The 18,256-nt window shown below is 44.7% G+C and overlaps 3 non-coding genes across 3 annotated transcripts; all 3 read left to right on the top strand.

Annotated features, from left to right (window-relative positions):
* Positions 1-4,350: 4,350 nt before the first annotated feature.
* On the top strand, positions 4,351-4,422 carry trnae-uuc (transfer RNA glutamic acid (anticodon UUC)). Its single transcript has one exon. It is a non-coding gene; the product is annotated as a tRNA-Glu (tRNA).
* A 1,169-nt stretch (positions 4,423-5,591) lies between these two features.
* trnal-caa (transfer RNA leucine (anticodon CAA)) lies at positions 5,592-5,698 on the top strand. The gene is made up of 2 exons: positions 5,592-5,629; positions 5,653-5,698. It is a non-coding gene; the product is annotated as a tRNA-Leu (tRNA).
* A 4,204-nt stretch (positions 5,699-9,902) lies between these two features.
* trnal-uaa (transfer RNA leucine (anticodon UAA)) lies at positions 9,903-9,984 on the top strand. Its single transcript has one exon. It is a non-coding gene; the product is annotated as a tRNA-Leu (tRNA).
* Positions 9,985-18,256: the final 8,272 nt, after the last annotated feature.

Here is an 18,256-nt window from a genome sequence, read left to right as displayed (position 1 = left end):
TATACTAGTTACAGGCAGTGGTTTGAATCCCAAAGCTTTGGTTGGAGTTTAACACATATTTGCTGTTTTTATCGCTTAAAAATGCTTCCCAGCTCCCTCTGCTGTACACTTTTTTTTATTGTAACTCATAACTTCACAAAGGATGCTTTCCCAGTAAAGTCGCTTGCTTTTTAGAGGAGAACTCTCCTCTTTATACTAGTTACAGGCAGTGGTTTGTATCCCAAAGCTTTTGTTGGAGTTTTCCACACATTTGCAGTTTTTGTTGCTTAAAAATGCTTCCCAGCTCCCTCTGCTGTACACTTTTTTTTACTTCAGAATCAGAATCAGAATCATCTTTATTTGCCAAGTTTGTCCAAAACACACAAGGAATTTGTCTCCGGTAGTTGGAGCCGCTCTAGTACAACAGACAGTCAATTTACAGAACACTTTGGAGACATAAAGACATTGACAAAAAACAATTGTGCAAAAAGATGCAGTGTCCTCTAGCACTTAGAGCAGTTCGAATGACTAATATTGCAATAGTCCGGTGCAATGACCATTGTGCAAAGGGCGCTGAGACTTCAAGGAGTGTATGCGGTTTAAAGTGATGAGTTGTGCGATCATCTGGGACAATGTTGGTTGTCCAAATGTTACAGATACTCCTCAATCAGTGTGCAAATGGAGCAGATGCTACTGTGGCATGAGTGGCCAGTATATGCAAATTGTGCAGCATGGCGAGACAACTACAGTGAGTGCACGAGTAATACATAATTGGCCCCACAGAAATGTGACAACGAACTCAAGTAAAAAAATTGCCAGCTTGTTGTCATGGAATTATAGGTTAGGTGTTTAAGAAGTTGATCGCAAGAGGGAAGAAGCTGTTGGAATGTCTACTAGTTCTAGTTTGCATTGATCGGTAGCGCCTACCTGAGGGAAGGAGCTGGAAGAGCTGGTGACCGGGGTGCGGAGGGTCCGAGAGGATTTTGCACGCCCTTGTCTTCGTTCTGGCAGCGTGCAAGTCCTCAATGGTGGGTAGGTGTCATGGGCTGTGTTTTGGTTTGGTTTGTGTTTAGTTTTGTTCCATGTTTTCCTGTGTTCCATGTTTGTCGTGTGCTCATTAAGTTGTTGTGTCCACCTGTTCTCGTCTGCTTTGTGTCGACCAATCAGCTCTCTCCAGCCACTCATGTCTTGTCCAGGTGTTCCTCGTTGTCTCGTCTATCTGTTTGTATTTAGTTCCCTGGTTTCTTTCAGTTCTTGTCGGTTCATTGTCGTTGTCACATGTCTTTGCCATGTCATAGTCGTCAGTTGTCTTTATCATTGTGGTATGTCATTGTCAGGTGTCATTTTCCCTTTCTATTCCACGTCTTACTCACAGGTCATAGTTTGTTTCCAGTTTTAGATATTCGAGTGTTTCTTTGTTACTTTGATTTGATTGGTATCTGTTGTGGGACTTTGTTCAGTTTTCCCTTTTCTAAGATTAAATATTATTTTGAGACTCCTGCCTTGCCTCCCTGCTTCCCTGCAATTGGGTCCACCATGTTCTTACCTTGTGTTACTCGCCCTCGCCCTAACCACGTTCGTGACAGAATGAACCGACCAGAACAGGACCCAGCGGGAAGAAGATGGCGTCAACCTGCACACCACCAAACAGCCTCCCACCGTCCTCAGCCTGCCATCCATACCTACCCTCCTCCAGTAAGCCCTATCGTTCAGTCTTTTCTGTCCTTTTCATCGGGTCCCCCCACTTGTCCTAGTTATTCACCATGCCCTACTATTTTACATCCACGTTTCTTTAGATTCTGATTTTTCTGATTGTGAAGATGGCCCCGATTTAGTTAACCTTCTGTCTGATTCTGACTCTGACACAGACTTAGATTTTTCTGGTTCCTTCCCTACTTTATCCCGTCCTCGTCAGTTTTTGTCACGTCTCCCCATTTCCAACCCCAGTGAGTCCAAAACCTTTCCCTCGGACCTTTTCTTGGGCACCCGTTTGGCCATCTACCCGGGACCGCCGCGTGGTGGTCAACGGAGGCGCCCAAGTAAAGGTCAAATTTTGCCCCCTCGTTTTTTCCCTGTTCACAAGTCACTTAATTTTTCAGCCTGTTCCCACATGTTGTTCCATGGCTCCAATTAAGTCACGTCCAGTCAAACCTGCCCCCAAGCCACCACCCGTCTTTGCTCCGGCGGCGCTCGTCCAGCGGCCGCCACCCGACCTTGCTCCGGCGGCGCTCGTCCAGCGGCCGCCACCCGTCCTTGCTCCGGCGGCGCTCGTCCAGCGGCCGCCACCCGTCCTTGCTCCGGCGGCGCTCGTCCAGCGGCCGCCACCCGTCCTTGCTCCGGCGGCGCTCGTCCAGCGGCCGCCACCCGACCCCGCTCTGGCGGCGCTCGTCCAGCGGCCGCCACCCGACCCCGCTCCATCGGCGCTCGTCCAGCGGCCGCCACCCGACCCCGCTCCGGCGGCGCTCGTCCAGCAGCCGCCACCCGTCCTCGCTCCAGCGGCGCTCACCCAGCGGCCGTCACCCGTCATCGCTCCGGCGGCGCTCGTCCAGCGGCCGCCGCCCGTCCTCGCTCCGGCGGCGCTCGCCCAGCGGCCGCCGCCCGTCCTCGCTCCGGCGGCGCTCGTCCAGCGGCCGCCGCCCGTCCTCGCTCCGGCGGCGCTCGCCCAGCGGCCGCCGCCCGTCCTCGCTCCGGCGGCGCTCGTCCAGCGGCCGCCGCCCGTCCTCGCTCCGGCGGCGCTCGTCCAGCGGCCGCCGCCCGTCCTCGCTCCGGCGGCGCTCGTCCAGCGGCCGCCGCCCGTCCTCGCTCCGGCGGCGCTCGTCCAGCGGCCGCCACCCGACCCCGCTCCGGCGGCGCTCGTCCAGCGGCCGCCACCCGACCCCGCTCCGTCGGCGCTCGTCCAGCGGCCGCCACCCGACCCCGCTCCGTCGGCGCTCGCCCAGCGGCCGCCACCCGTCCTCGCTCCGGCGGCGCTCGCCCAGCGGCCGCCACCCGTCCTCGCTCCGGCGGCGCTCGTCCAGCGGCCGCCACCCGTCCTCGCTCTGGCGGCGCTCGCCCAGCGGCCGCCACCCGACCCTATTGCCTGGCCCCTGCATTACCATTGGCTTCGGCACCGTGGCCGTCCGCCTGAATGGCCCTGTAAAGACCCTGGTGCTTGGCGTCCTGGACGACCTCCTGAACCGCTCAGCCAAGCACCTCACCCTGGGTGGCCTGGATGGCCACCAGACTGACCTGAGGGGTGGACTCTGTACCCTCCTCCAGGCCCCCTTCCGCCCACCCTGGGTTGGTGACTTTTTGGTTGTTGTTTGGGGAACGTCTGGGATCCGTTCCTTTAGAGGGGGGGTACTGAGGGGGGGTACTTATTTTGAGACTCCCGCACTCCTGCCTTGCCTCCCTGCTTCCCTGCAATTGGGTCCACCATGTTCTTACCTTGTGTTACTCGCCCTCGCCCTAACCACGTTCGTGACAGTGAATCATTGTCCGTGTCTATATGTGCCCTGCGACTGACTGGCGACCAGTTCAGGGTGTAGTCCACCTTTCGCCCAAAGTCAGCTGGGATAGGCTCCAGCGTCCCGCGACCCTAACCAGGATAAGCGTTGTTGAAAATGGATGGAAGTGACACCATTATCTGGTCTAGTGGTCAGGATTCCTTGTTTTCACCCCGTTTTGGGAATGTTCCTTGAATCGCTTCTGAACTCGACCATTTAGACTTTGTCACCTTGTATGGTTACATTACCTCAGTTCCAGTGTTATGGCATTGATCTTCACCCAGGGAACCATGTCCGACTCCCAGTATGAGAGCATTTTTTTATCCAGCATTCCACCAATTTGGCTGTTGATCCAGAAAACTTCCGATTGAGCTTGGGGAAGAAAACACAACAAAGGTGTTTCCCAGATGGCCAAGCGGCCAGGATTCTTGGTTTTCACTCATGAGGGCTGGGTTTGACTCTGGGTATGGGAACATTCTCTGAATTCCACCATTTGGGCTTTAACATCATGTCGAAAAATTCCAGTTTGGGGAAATGTTCAATATTTGGGAAAAAAACAAAGGATTTTCCCATATGGTTAAGCCGTCAGGCTGCTTGGTTCTCACCCAGGAGGCCTGAGTTTGACTCCTGGTTTGAGAATGTTTGGGAATAATGTATTCCACTATTTGGGCTTTGATCATGCAGAAACTTTTAAATATTTTGTGCTTCGAAAAACTGGCAGACCAACGTGTCCCATATGGTCTGGCGGTCAGGATTTCTGGTTTTCATTGGTCTCCTACTCCCGATATGGGAATGTAACGTGAATTCTTTTGTTTTGGCCTGAGCGTATCAATTGGAAAGAAAGTATAGAATTAAAAAAAATAACTTGAAGACCCAGCATCATGTGTCCCATATGGTCTAGTGGTCAGGATTCCTGGTTTTCACCCAGGTGGCCCGGGTTCGACTCCCGGTGTGGGAATGTTGCTTGAGCCTCTCCTGATTTGGACTTTGATTTACACTTGGTATGGCAACATTCCCTTGATTCTGGTCGTGTGGCATGGATATTTATCCCAGTGTGACTCCCATGATGAGAGTGATTTTTTACCCTGCATTCCACCAATTTTGCTTCAACATTCATCAGCAAAAAAAAAAAAAAAAAAAGCGCTTGGGGAAACGGTCAATATTTTTTGAAAAAAATAAAAAACAAAGGAGTGGCCCATATGGGCAAGCGGTCAGGATTTGTGGTTTTCACCCAGGTCTCCTGGGTTTGACACCCAGTATGGGAATGTTCCCTGAATTCCACCGTTTGGGCTTTGATCTTGATGCAGAAAATTGGAAAAAAAAAAAACTCAGAAAGAATAAGTGGTAGAGACACCATCACGTGTGCCATATGATCTGGCAATCAGTATGAGTGGTTTTCACTGGTTTCCTACTCCAGGAAGGGGAATGTAACCTGAATTCTTCTGTTTTGGCCTGATTACGAATGCTTGAAAGAACGTGAATAATTTAAAAACAATAATTTGAACTCACACCACAATGTGTCTCATATGGTTTTTACCCAAGTGGCCTGGGTTTGACACCCGGTATGGGAATGTTCCTTGAATCTCTTCTGAACTCTATTTTTTAGACTTTGTCACCTGGCAAAGTAACATTACCTGACTTCCAATATTATGGGATGGATCTTCACCCAGGGAACCAGTTCCGACTCCGAGAATGAAAGTTCTTTTTTTTTACCCTGCATTCCACCAATTTGGCTTTAACATTCATGCAGAAAACGACCGATTGAGCTTGGGGAAGCGTTCAATATTTTGGAAAAAAATCCAAACCAAAGGCGTTTCCCATATGGGCAAGCAGTCAGGATTCCTGGTTTTCACCCAGGAGGCCAGGGTTTGACTCCGGGAATGGGAATGTACCCTGTGTTCCACCATTTGGGATTTGATCATGCAGAAAATTTCCAACATATGGCGCTTAGAAAAAAAAAGCACAGAATTTTGGAACGAATAAGTGGCAGAGAAACCAACACGTCCCATATGGTTTGGCAGTCTGGATTTCTTATATTTCAATAAAGATTTTAAACTTTCATCCATGAATTTGAAAAGCTGGCAAATATTTGTAATTATGTTGCAAAACATGCCAGTTTTTCAACATGTCAGGATGACCGAGCGGTCTCAGGCACCAGACTCAAGGTTCAGCACCTTCTAAATGGGATTTCTGGTCTCCGAATGGAGGCGTGGGTTCAAATCCCACTCCTGACATGATTTTAATTGCTTTCATTTTGACAATTTGAATGCAAATGTTCAGAAATCCATCCATCCATCCATCCATTTTCCGAGCTGCTTCTCCTCTCACGGTTCGCGGGCATGCTGGAGCCTATCCCAGCTATCTGTGGGCAGGAGGCGGGGTACACCCTGAACTGGTTGCCAGCCAATCGCAGGGCACATACAAACAAACAACCATTCGCACTCACATTCACACCTAAGGGCAATTTAGAGTCTCCAATTCTTGCATGTTTTTGGGATGTGGGAGGAAACCTGAGTGCCCGAAGAAAACCCACACAGGCACAGGGAGAACATGCAAACTCCACACAGGCAGGGCGGGAGATTGAACCCGGGACCTCAGAACTGTGAGGCAGAAAAAAAAAAAAAGAACTTGTTTGTGAAATATGGACCATGAGGACCCATACTTCCTTAAAGCAATGCATACATTTTGTCCAATGTCATCTTTATTTGCCAAGTATGTCCAAAACACACAAGGAATTTGTCTCCGGTAGTTGGAGCCGCTCTAGTACAACAGACAGTCAATTTACAGAACACTTTGGAGACATAAAGACATTGACAAAAAACAATTGTGCAAAAAGATGCAGAGTCCTCTAACACTTAGAGCAGTTCGAATGACTAATATTGCAATAGTCCGGTGTCCGCTGTAGGATATGACGTCATGTTCGGCCAATCAGAAGCCGTGTCGTGTATGACGTAGTACCAGGCTGGCTCGTCTATCAAGAGCGAGATGGCATTATTCGGTCGTGAATTCTGGCGAATATATGTGCCTTTTGGGCTAAAGCGCAGTGGACGTGTGTTTACTTCTGGACTCAAGGCAGAGTTTCAACACTGCTCCGTTACAATCTGAAACGTTTTCGTTTCGTTGCAGGCAGGATGGCCGGATAGTCGCGTTGAAGCTCCCCTGCGCCGGTGTACCTAATGAGGTGTCCAAAGGGAAAGAAGGAATTTAATTGTCGGAGTGAAACTCGTAGCATAGCTGCGCACTCCAGTCAGAGTCAAATATTACATGACTATTAAATATTGGTACCTCTCAATAAATTAGAATATATTTGAAAAGTTTTTTTTCAGTACTCATACAGTGATTAAACGCTGAAGTACTTTTCAGAGGGCAAATTCCAGCCTAATTTCTACGTTAAAAATCACGATTTCTTGAATGAATTCACTATTTCGTTTCGTTATATTTTAGTTTCTCAATACGGAGAATTTTTTTTATTTTCTATGAGCTGCAATCATCAAAATAATACATATTTTAAATATGAAATACTTCACTCTGAGTGTGTGCAGTGTACAGTTCATCTCTACAATTTAACTTTTTGAATTGAACTACCTCATAAAAGATTTACACTATTCACGTGTGAGCATGATTGACATGAACTCGTGAATGCCAGTGATGTGTGCGAGAATGTGATTGACATGCTTGCGTGAACGCATTTGAGTAGTGTTGATGAGAGCAAGACGCGTGTGTATGAGAGCATGAGTAGTGTAAATGAGAGCGTAAATGAGAGCATTTGAGTCGTGTAAATGAGAGCATTTGAGTAGTGTAAAGGAGAGCATTTGAGTAGTATCAATGAGAGCATTTGAGTAGTCAATTAGAGCATTTGAGTAGTGTTAATGAGAGCAAGACTTGTGTACGAGAGTGTTTGAGTAGTCCTTATGAGAGCCTTTCAGTAGTTTGTGTGTGTGTGAAAGCTGGTCTGCAGCGGCACACTCGCCTCGCATGTCGGACAGTGTTCTGGAAGGCGCAGCAGAGCCATTAATGGTAGAGCTTGTATTCGTTTCCCTGTACCTTTACCCAGAACCCAACGAGGCGACTATTGATGCTATTTGTTAGCCTGTCCATGGCGTTTTGCATTGTGTGCTGTCATTAAGCTAGCATAAACAATTGTTTTAAATATACAAACTGTAATCCTCTTAGTTTAATGTTTAGTATGACAGTAAACATCAAGTGAGAGTGGCATTAATAGCTTGAAGCCTCTTTTTTGGATGACTTGTTTGCTATTTGCCAACCTGCTTCTTATTGTGGAGTGAATTGATTTAAGTTCACCGCCACCATACAGAGCTCATATCTCAAGTCTGTACTTGCAAGTCAAAGCCAAATAATTGGCCTAATGATGACTTGCATCTTGAAAAGCTTTCACACAGAGCACCAACAACTGGAAAAAAAAATCCTCTGTGTGAAATGGGTTTGGGAGGGGTTCTGGGTGCTTTTTTTTTTTTTTACTGCGCACTCCTGTAACCGAAGGCCCTGAGTTGCGGGAAGCTGTTCCTCAGGGAGGCGGCCTGGCACCACAAGCTTCTGACGCAAGCCTGCTCCCGAGTCAGGTGGGAAGACGACGTCTGTGAAGGGGTGAGCGCATGCGCGTGTGCATGAATGGGGTGGGAGAGATGTTAGCCAGAGATGGCACCTCTCATGTTGTGATTCCAAACAGACTCTGTCCTGGAAGTGCGCTGGCACACACACAAGTCATTGGATTTCCCTGAGTAAACACACGTCTGATGTTTACGACAACAAAGGGGGCCTCTTTCTCCCGCTCCTCACCACTTGTTACTTGTTTCCAATTCAAAGCATGTCGCAAAATTAGCTTTTTTTTTTTCTTTTTTTAACTTTTTTCTTTTTACCCCACTACTGGTCTGTTTTCTTTGAAGTACACACTCTGCCTCGTGCTGTAAACTAATTAAATCATAAATAGTTAAAATTCATCTTGAAATATCCATCCATCCATCCATTTTCTGTGCCGCTTATCCTCACAAGGGTCACGGGAATCTTCAAATGTACATATATTAACTTGATTTTTTTTTTAAATTATTATTTTTTTTTAATCAAAATTGTACAAAATAAGATTATATTGTAAAAAAAAGCCAATAATAAATAGTTTATTGTATATCTTTTTATCTCAAACGATTAAAATTCCTAACATGCAATTGATCTTCTTGAAAAATGTATATAAAATATGTATTAACATTTATTAAATTTTAATTCTTTTTTGTTTTGGAAATATATTTATATATGTATTGAAAACTAATTACATAATTTATATTTTTATTTTTAAATTTTTAAATCCTCCAAATGTAATTAGTTTAAAAATTATTACTCATATTTAACTCCGTATATTTCTTAATTTGTATCAGTATATTTTTAGAATTCAAGATAAAAAAAAAAAAAGATAAAAAGTATGTAAACATGTTGGCCTTTAAAGAGTTAAAATTCATCAAATACAATAAAACTGAAGCTTGAAAGATTTAATATTTTTGATATTTTAGTTATTGATATATATATATATATTCATCCATCCATCCATTTTCAACACCGCTTATCCTGGTTAGGGTTGCGGGACGCCGCAGCCTATCCCAGCTGACTTCGGGCGAAAGGCGGACTACACCCTGAACTGGTCGCCAGTCAGTCACAGGGCACATATAGACACAGACAACCATTCGCACTCACATTCATACCGTCACTGAGTGGCAACTGAACCCACGCTGCCTGCACCAAAGTCAGGCGAGTGTACCACTACACCATCAGTGATATATATATATATATATATATATATATATATATATATATATAGTTAATTTATGAATTAAAGACACTACAGACACTAATCGACATTTAGCACCCTATCCCGTCTTTTACCATTACTGGGCTTTATCTTGTCAAATCAAACACTGTTCGAGAGTTGGAAGCAGAAAACGTGTCACAGGTCAACGCGAGGTATGTTCAAGTACTTTTCATACGATACGGCTCGCAAGCAGGCAACAAAATGTTATGTACCCTAGCAAGCGCAAGCACATACAGTTGCACATAAACATGCCGGCGTTCCGTCGAATCATGCCCGAAAGCTTCAGTAAACATTGGTTTGTGCGTGACAAGAAATGTTAACAACAGCGAGCAAGTATGTTGACAACGGTAAGCACGGCAGGTGATGCGCCGGTCAGAATATGCAATCCTACTGGTCTCTGTCAAGTTGTGCTGTCGGAGAGTTGTCGTTGATATGTCACACTACACGGAAGATATCAAAAAATAATCCAATTTGCCAGACTTCATTTTGGGGTCGCAGGCCCAAATCGTTTGCCCTGGCTTATGTCACACTACAACAAGTTTTGTCACCATACCATGTAAGCCCGACCGTTTGGTCGAGCTGACATTTATCAAAAAATTCCCCGTAAAAATGTGGGGTTTGCAGGTAGTGTGGTTGAGCGGTCCAAGGTGCTGGATTTAAGCTCCAGTCTCTCAGGAGGTGTGGGTTTGAATCCCACCACTGCCACTTCCTTTTCAATATCGTTAATATCCTACCATTTTGTCATTGGCTCCAACAAGGCGTTTGGGACAATACGTATTTTTGACCATAAAAAGGTCGAGCTGTTTGCCGTTCTGTTTGGACTGTTTGCGTGTCGCCGTAAAATATTAGCTCCCCTGAAAGAGTTCGCCTTAATGTCATTACCATTGTCTTTCACGCTGAACTGTCGTGCCATCTTTATGGGTACTGACATAGTGATTTTAAATTGACAGAACAGTGACTAAAGGACACATTTTTTTGTCAGTACGAAGTGACTTGAGGAAAGGATCACTTCCCGTGGGTCTCAGCCAATGAGTTGACAAGTCTTAATTGTACAATATTTCTCACGAAGAGTAAGACATTAAATGAGAGCAGTTCCACAACATCATATGAGCAGACATACGATAACAGAGAACGAGCTCCAGATAGCAGAGGATGGTTTCGATCCATTGACCTTTGGGTTAAGGGCCCAGCACGCTTCCGCTGCGCCACTCTGCTCTCTAATCATTTGTTAAATATATTGTAGAAGTTATCATTTATTTGCTTAGCTTGCATTAGTATTACGGACGATTTTGAGAAAGGAAGATGTCTCGCCTTCAAGATGACTCAGCAGGAATCATCAGAGAGAAGGGCGTCTTGACCAAGGACGTGGCCGGGACGTGGCAGGTGTTGGTCCCATGTCTTCACCTTGAAACCCTACCCTTAGTGTGTTGTGTCTTGTAGCTCTTGTAAAACCTCCCTTTTTCAAATAAATACAGGAGCGATGGGAGAGATTGTTTCGAGCGTGATGAGAGGTTGTAATCTGAACAATCTCCCATACGCCCTCCTCATGAGAAAAAGAAACCAGCGTCTTCATTCCATTTGTGTCTATTTTTTATAATGTTGGGTAAGATAAATCCAACATTAAATTGGTCCTTCGAGCCGGATGTCAATACACCCGAGGATTCCAGTTGTGGAGCCGACATCCAGTTAAGAGACCGTGGCCACGGCAATTGAGACCCTTTCCGGGACTGGTCTTCGTTCTCCTCAACTGGGATCTGAAGGTTGACGACAATCCACAGGATTGAAGACCACTTTGGTGAGCTAAATTCTAAAACAATTTTAGGAAAAGGGATTAAAGAGTGAGTGAATTGTGCGACGAAGATGTCTGCGGCAGAATAAACCTTGTGTAATACTAGTCACTGGCAAGTAATAGAGGGACGGCGGAGTCCGACAAATTCCGCGAGGACGGCGGAGTCCTGTACGTACTTAAATTCCGTGTTTAATAAACCTTGTATAATACTAGTCACTGGCAAAGTAAAAGAGGGACGGCGGAGTCCGACAAATTCCGCGAGGACGGCGGAGTCCTGTACGTACTTAAATTCCGTGTTTTCGTGTGTTTGTAAAGATTTTACGAGTATCATGTGAATGTGTTAAAGTATGAATCTATAGACAGGATTGTAAGTGACAACTGGTTTTGGAAGCAGATGCAAGAATCCTCCGCCCCGTGTAGGTAGAAGCTTGAGGATTACCAAAACTCAGACATTCATTGTCACCCTGTCATTTTGAATAAAGTCAGTATTTAGGTCACTCTCGGTGCAAATAAACTGACTTCCAAATTCACAAAATGGGAAAAAATAACAGTAAAACGGATTAAAAAAAAACGCCTAACGTGTAAAAATTGGAAATATGTTCAACTCCAAAACCCTTCCAAAATAAAACATTTAAACACATGGATAACCAAATACGGTTTCGCTGGCCAGCTAAATTCGCAAAAATTAGTTCAACTTCCAAACGAAATAAAGTGTCGACACAAAAATAATATATCACAAATAAAAAAAAGAGGGATATGAGGACTTATTCTTCTGGCTGAACATGGCGTCTAAAAGAGAAAAAGGAAGTGAGAAAAAGAAGAGAACCTCAACGAGTTTTACGATCAGGAGGGGTACAAATGAATTGGTCTAAAACTATGGGAGGAACATTGTCTCCCATTCCCAAAATAACAAATATAACCACAGACGAGGGAGACATGGATTTATATCCAATGATTGAGGTGGCAAATCCAAATGTACAAGAGGACCACGAAGAAACTATTTTGGTCTGTAGGACCTGGACTAATGAGGATGTGAAAAAGGCCGTAGCCGGCATCACACCCTACAAAGTAGACATTGTCCAGTTTGTTGAGGAAATGGAAAATCTTAGACAGTCCTATCATTTAAATGGAACAGAAACTCAACAAATTTGGATGAAGCAAACAGCGGCTTGAATGAGGATGCCAATCCTCAGGGCCCTTATCAACAACAGTTAAAAAATGCTTTACATGCAAATTCGAAAGAACACATTAACAGATGAGTAGATAAACATTGGATAAACCAAGCAACTGGCCCTCTGGAGGAATATGTTAATCATGCCCTCCACGCAGAAAGAGTGTTAGGAAAAAAAAAAAAGTTACGACATGCGACACCTGATAAAATTACTGTAGATTATCTGTACTCAAACAAGGAAGCAAAAGTCGCGGCAGGAATTATTTTACCAGACAAATTAAAGGAACTGTATAAAAATACAAGTGTCCCAGACATTTCATTGTGCAAAGATTATGAGTCACAGTGGAAACATATGGGAACATTCGTAAAACAAGGACAGGAGACAGATGATTGGCAGCAAATAGAAAACAAACTGGAATACAGTGCATCAATTGGCCTAATTAGGAAGGTGATGTTTTGGACAATACAGGGTGATGAAGGGAAACACATGCATCCTGACACATGCATCCTGAAGGACCAGGTGAAAAAGGCCCCACCTTCAGTGGGTTGGAGAATGGTACTTACAGGCAGTAAATTCTGCAGTAATACAGAGAGCAGCATGCGTACCAGATCCACACACATTGTTAAATTCATTAAGACCAGACGCGACTGTGTTTACAGTAGTGGACATAAGTAATGCATTCTTTTCTGTACCAATAGAAAAGAACAGTCAATTTTGGTTTGTATTTACATTTGAGGCCAAAAAAATATACATTTACTAGATTACTGCAAGGTTACTGTGAAAGTCCAACCATTTATTCACAAGTTATGACAACACGCATGTCTAAATTCACTCCCCCAGGAGGGAGCCAAATTTTACTATATGTAGATTTAAGTGTAGGAGGAAGGACTATATTAGAAGACAGGAAAGCTATCATCTTAAAAAATCCTAAACCACAGACGAAGAAACATATAATAATAATTTTTAGGTCTGACAAATTATTGTCGAGCATGGATTCCAAACTATGCAGAAATTGTTGCACCATTGTCAAAATTAATGTATAAAGACAGCCTTAAAATGACATCACCTGTTTAATGGAATACAGAGGCAGAAAAGGCCTTCTGTGACATTAAACAACATTTCGTGTCCAGTGCTGCGCTAAGCCTTCCAAATTTAATGATAAAACATTCATTCAAATGGTAGATTGTAAAAGCTATTACATGACCTCCGTACTTACACAACAATACGGTGATAAGCTCAGACCATAGGCTTATTTTTCGACTAAATTGGACAGCGTGACGTGTGCATTACCGCATTGTGTCAGAGCAGTTGTGGCAGCTTCGATGGCAGGAGAGAACAGTTCCACGATTATGTTATTTCATCCATTAACTCTTAAAGTCCCACATACAGTATCTGCTCTCCTATTGCAAACCAATATGGCGTTTTTATCACCTGCAAGACATTTATCTTGCATGGCCATCTTGCTGTCACAATCACATTTGACTGTTGAGCGATGCACAACCTTAAATCCAGCCACACGAATACCCTTACCTGATGAAGGCACGCAGCATGATTGCCAGGAATTGGCTGAACAAACTGCTAAATCTAGAGGTGATTTGAAAGATCAACCGTTAAGTGACAGACAGGTTCTATATGTAGATGGTTCTTCGAAAAAAGATGAACGAGGGAAGATAAAAACAGGATACGCGGTGGTAACTGATACTATTGTGCTAAAAGCTGAGTCACTACCGTCACATTACTCTGCCCAAGCTGCTGAATTAGTAGCATTAACCGAGGCATGCAAACTAATGATGAATAGAGATGTTACAATCGATACTGATAGCCAATATGCGTATTCCACAGTTCATGTGTTTGCGCAATATTGGGATAACAGAGGAATGATTACGTCAACAGGGAAGCCAGTAACACATGCTGAGTTACTTAAACAATTATTACACGCAGTGCAACATCCACGAAAAGTGGCAATTTGTAAATGTGTTGCACATACATCTGGCACTGACAAGATTTCTAAAGGAAACGCATTTGCTGACAAAGCCGCGAAAGAAGTAGCCTATAAACCATTTTTAGGTTGAAAAAAACAAATTGAACAACAAACCGAAGATGACCAAACACTAAAAGACATGCAACAACAAAGTCCACAACAAGAACGCAATTATTGGGAAAAACAAGGTGCAAAACTACAAAAAGAAATTTACATTAGCACAGAAGGGAAACAAATACTTCCACAGAACCTATTCAAATGAGCTGCTATATTGAGCCATGGTGTGTCACATGTCTCAATCGGAGGGATGGTGGCACCGATACATCGACACTTTACAACCTATGCTTTCAATTTATATTCAAAGAATTATTGTAGAGCATGCATGATCTGTGCACGACATAATCCGCAAGGGCAATTACAACCTACTTGAGGTAAATTCCCAGTGCCTACATACCCCTTCCAACGCATTCACATGGATTACATAGAATTAAGTCAAAGTGAGGGAAAGAAGTATTGTTTGGTTATCATAGATGCATTTTCTAAATGGATCGAATTATTCCCAACAAAATCACCTGATGCTCTGATGGTGGCAAAAGCACTATGTAAAGACATCATTCCAAGATATGGCAAAAAAATGAAACCATTTACAGCGATAATGGGACTCATTTTGGAAATCAAATAATCAATAAAATAGGAACCATGTTCCACATCAATTTGAAAAACCATTGTGCTTACCACCCTCAAAGTGCAGGTCTAGTGGAAAGAATGAATGGGACAATAAAAAATAGACTGAAAAAATGTATGGAAGAGACAGGAAGGTCATGGACACAGTGTCTTGACCTCGTTAAAATGTACATCAACATTACAAGCACCACAGGTTTAACACCTTACGAAACATTGTTTGGAAGACCTTATAGACTTCCGTTGTTTAAACAAAAATTGGAACTTGATGCAGCAAAGTTGGAAAAACAGTTTAGCGTGAACGACTCAAAATCAGTCTGGCGTGCATTCCAATCGCTGAATAATTACAAGCGACGATCCCCCCAAGCTGAGAACAATAGCACACTAGCCAACGACTTGAATACCTTCTATTGCAGATTTGAAAAGGACAGTTTCACTCCACACACCCACCCGGCCGCACCCGCGACCACAACCACACCTCTGACTTCTGCGTTAACCATCCATGAACAGGATGTGAGACGCATCTTCAAACAACAGAAGATTAACAAAGCGACAGGACCGGACCATGTGTCCCCATCAAAGTCTGCGCGGACCAGCTCGCTTCAGTCTTCACTCAGATCTTTAACAGATCTTTGGAAATGTGCGAAGTTCCATCCTGTTTCAAACGCTCCACCATCATTCCAGTCCCCAAGAAACCTGCAATCTCTGGTCTGAATGACTGCAGGCCTGTCGCTTTGACATCTGTGGTCATTAAGTCCTTTGAACGTCTCATGCTGGACCACCTCAAGAGTGTCACAGGTCCCCTGCTGGACCCCCTGCAGTTTGCCTACCAAGCGAACAGGTCTGCGGATGATGCAGTCAACATGGGACTGCACTTCATCCTAGAACACCTCGACAGTGCAGGGACCTACGCGAGGATCCTGTTCGTGGACTTCAGTTCAGCGTTCAACACCATCATCCCTGAACTCCTTTCAACCAAGCTTCTCCAGCTCAGCGTCTCACCTGCCATCTGCCAGTGGATTTACAGCTTTCTGACGGGCAGGACACAGCAGGTCAGGCTGGGGGAGGCCACCTCATCCACACGCAGCATCAGCACTGGGGCGCCCCAAGGTTGTGTCCTCTCTCCGCTGCTCTTCTGTCTCTACACGAACGACTGCACCTCAGCGAGCCCGACTGTCAAGCTCCTGAAGTTTGCAGATGACACCACTGTCATCGGCCTCATCAAGGACGGTGACGAGTCTGCATATCGACAGGAAGCGGAGCGGCTGGAGCTGTGGTGCAGCCGACACAACCTGGAGCTGAACACGCTCAAGACGGTAGAGATGATCGTGGACTTCAGCAGGCATCCTTCGCCACAGCTGCCTCTCACGTTGTCCAGCTGCCTTGTGTCAACCGTCAAGACCTTCAAGTTCCTGGGAATTACAATCTCTCAGGACCTGAAGTGGGCGAACAACATCAACTACGTCCTCAAAAAGGCCCAGCAGAGGATGTACTTCCTGCGGCTTCTGAGAAAGCACGGCCTGCCACTGGAGCTGCTGAGACAGTTCTACACAGCGGTCATCGAATCAGTCCTGTGTTCTTCCATCACAGTCTGGTTTGGTGCTGCTACAAAAAAGGACAAACTCCGACTGCAACGGACAATCAAAACTGCTGAAAGGATTGTCGGTACCCCCCTACCCACCATTGAGGACTTGCACGCTCGCAGAACTAAGACAAGGGTGTGCAAAATCCTCTCGGACCGTCTGCACCCCGGTCACCGGCTCTTCCGGCTCCTTCCCTCAGGTAGGCGCTACCGATCAACGCAAACTAGAACTAGTAGACATTCCAACAGCTTCTTCCCTCTTGCGATTAACTTCTTAAACACCTAACCTATAATTCCATTACAACAAGCTGGCAATTTTTTGACTTGAGTTCGTTGTCACATTTCTGTGGGGCCAATTATGTATTACTCGTGCACTCACTGTAGTTGTCTCGCCATGCTGCACTATTTGCATACACTGGCCACGCATTGCCAGAGTAGTATCTGCTCCATTTGCACACTGATTGAGGAGTATCTGTAACATTTGCATAACCAACATTGTCCCAGATTATCGCACTACTCGTCACTTTAAACCGCATACACTCCTTGAAGTCTCAGCGCCCTTTGCACAATGGTCATTGCACCGGACTATTGCAATATTACTCGTTCGAACTGCTCTAAGTGCTAGAGGACTGCATCTTTTTGCACAATTGTTTTTTGTCAATGTCTTCATGTCCCCAAAGTGTTCTGTAAATTGACTGTCTGTTGTACTAGAGCGGCTCCAACTACCGGAGACAAATTCCTTGTGTGTTTTGGACATACTTGGCAAATAAAGATGATTCTGATTCTGATTCTGATTCTGATGAAGAAACAAACTTAGCTGATTACATGAGAAAGTTGTTCGAGAAACAAATTGATTTAAAAGTATCTGCTGAAAGTAAACATGTTTCCCAGCAGGAAACCAAGTTGGTTGGACTGGGAGACTGGGTCCTAATTCGAAGCATCAAAAAGAAGCACTGGCATTCACCAAAGTGGGAAGGACCGTATCAAGTGTTATTGACAACTCCAACAGCCCTAAAAATCGCAGAAATAAATACTTGGGTTAATTTAACACACTGTAAAAAGAGTCATTTCAGCTGAGTACTCAAATCGGGAAGGTGAGCAAAAGTCTGATAACGGAGCGGGAGCAGATGTGTCGATTCGGAAAACGCTTGCTGGTCAGTGAAGAAAAAAGACACCAACCCGTTTATTGAGAACTCAGCAGAATGGCACACCCACATTGGTTACGAGATTCGATAGGTTGTTACGTAGCAACTTTGGCTCCTATGATGTTGGTTTTGTTTATGTGGTACATGGGACGTCCCACCCTAAATGATACAACCAATTTTTTAGATAGAAAATCACCTACCAGCTGGACCAATATGACGAACCCAATAACCCAATTGAATCATTAACTTGTATCAAAAGGAGTACAGCTGATGATCAGAACTGTGGGCATGGCCTCCAAAGGCGGCAAACCGGTTTAATATTTTGTGCCCCCCAATATCAAACTGCTTTAATCATAATTCCATATGCGGCTCTCACCAATGATGCTCAAGAGAATGGGCAGAATTGGGGATTTGGATATGACTGGTATGCAACTATAGGCTTTGGACGGGAACACCTAATGATTGGTCCAGTTGGTCACTAAAAACAGCAAAAGAACATAGAAAGAAGTTTAACATAAGCAAAACGGCCCATAGTTTAATATTGACAAAAAAGAGATTTATCCTGGCAGAGGCAAAATTATCCAACATAAAACATACATCGACGCCATAAGTGTTCCTCGTGGGGTT

Source organism: Phycodurus eques, unplaced genomic scaffold (assembly GCF_024500275.1).
Source record: "Phycodurus eques isolate BA_2022a unplaced genomic scaffold, UOR_Pequ_1.1 contig_327, whole genome shotgun sequence".
NCBI classification, from domain to species: domain Eukaryota; kingdom Metazoa; phylum Chordata; class Actinopteri; order Syngnathiformes; family Syngnathidae; genus Phycodurus; species Phycodurus eques.
Note: the sequence above shows the minus strand (reverse complement) of the source record. Positions and strands in the feature narration are given on the sequence as shown.